The sequence below is a fragment of the Pan paniscus genome, chromosome X (assembly GCF_029289425.2).
Source record: "Pan paniscus chromosome X, NHGRI_mPanPan1-v2.0_pri, whole genome shotgun sequence".
Lineage (NCBI taxonomy): Eukaryota > Metazoa > Chordata > Mammalia > Primates > Hominidae > Pan > Pan paniscus.
Window position 1 is genome coordinate 71408349 of NC_073272.2, and position 1794 is coordinate 71410142.

A 1794-nucleotide genomic window follows, 5' to 3' on the forward strand; every position below is an offset into this window, starting at 1 on the left:
TATGTTGGCTTTGTATTTTGCAACTTTCCTTAAAATTCATTTGAATTTTAAGGTTTTTCGTAAAATATTTTAAGATTTTAGATATATAAAATCATGTCATTGTCGTCTGCAGACAGAGATAATTTAAATTCTTATTTTTTTTCTTTTGCTTTTTGGGACAGGTTCTCTCTTTGTCACCCAGGCTGGAGTGCAGTGATGGGATCTCGGCTCACCGAAGCCTCGCCTTCCTGGGTTCAAGCGATTCTCATGCCTCAGCCCCCCAGGTAGCTGGGACTACAGTCGCATGCCACCACGCCCAGCTAACTTTTGTATTTTTGGTAGAGACAGGGTTTCGCCATGTTGCCCAGGCTGGTCTCGAACTCCTGGCCTCATGTGATTCACCATCCTCAGCCTCCCAAATGTTAGGATAACAGGTGTGAGCCACCGTGCCCAGAAACTTTTTATTTTCTGATTTGTGTGCTTTAAATTTTTCTCTCTGGCCTAAATTTTTTGGCTAAAATTTCCAGTACTATGTTGCATTGAAGTGGTGAAAGGGGGCATGTTTGTCTTGTTTCTGATACAGGTAGTATTAAAACCAGGGTCTTCCATCAGCTATGACAAGAGTGTAGTTAAAGGAAAGAATCAGACCAAGGACTGAGCCCGGGGGCTCTCTATTTGTTAGGATAAGAATTTGGGGAGAAGAGAACTTCCGCATAGCTGAACACATGGAAGTTCCTGGAGGGAGGTGCACCTGGAGAGGGCGTGGAAGCTCCATGCCCCTTCCCACATACTGTGTCCTATGCATCTCTTTCATCTGGCTGTTCGTCCGTATCCTTTTTCCTTTGTCATGTTCTTCATAATAAATGGGTAAACATATTTACTAATCAGTGTTAAAACCCAACACGATACGCTAACATGATTTTAGTGCACTTAGAGGAGAAATATTTCCTAGTTAAGGGGGAAATTGTGCAAAGGGCCTCTGGAAGACCTTCATTCTAAATTGCTTTGTAGGGAAACATTTCATTTAGAAGTCTGGACATTCTTTTTCAGTTTGCTGTAATCTACATTCACCGAGTAGAACTTGTATTGATCATTGGGACCCAGTTTATTCCAGGGTTCTGGGGGATTCTTTCTGTCCCAGCTAACACCTGGGTTAAACAGTACCAGATGCAAGACATGCAGCCCTGCTCTGGTGCCTCCTGCTCACATATATACAAAGAGAGAGATATCACACTCGACTGCTTCCTGGCCTGACCAAAGAGCTGGGGGAGCATCTGCGTAGCCTGGAAGGAGGGAAGAACAAATATTTCAGGCCCGGGTCTAAGTAATCCAATGCAGCATTTGATGTTTGGAGGAGACTTAGGCTATATAGAATTGAGTTAACAATACTCCTGGTTTCATAACATGCTACTCATGATTGATGTCAGGCCCTATTTGTTTATTTATTTTATAATATAGTGTTCTCCCATTTACCTATTACCCAATCCAAAAACTAGACTATTACCAGTAACTTACATCCACCTCTGAGCTCCCCCTCACTGCATCCTCCTGACCCTCTTCACTCCCACTAGAAGCAACCCTAACCTGAATTGTGTACTTGGTATTTCTTTGATTTTTATTGCAAATAAGTACACACACACACACACACACACACACATATATATATATATATACTTATGATTTTGGCTCACTGCAGCCTCAACCTCCCCAGCTCGTATATATATATAAATATATACTTACGATTTTGGCTCACTGCAGCCTCAACCTCCCCAGCTCAGGTGATTCTCCCACCTCAGCCTCCCAAGTACCTGGGAG

General features: G+C 42.7%; 1 pseudogene; it reads right to left on the bottom strand.

Annotated features, from left to right (window-relative positions):
• Positions 1-999: 999 nt before the first annotated feature.
• LOC117977739 (cytochrome c oxidase subunit NDUFA4-like) lies at positions 1000-1253 on the bottom strand (annotated as a pseudogene).
• Positions 1254-1794: the final 541 nt, after the last annotated feature.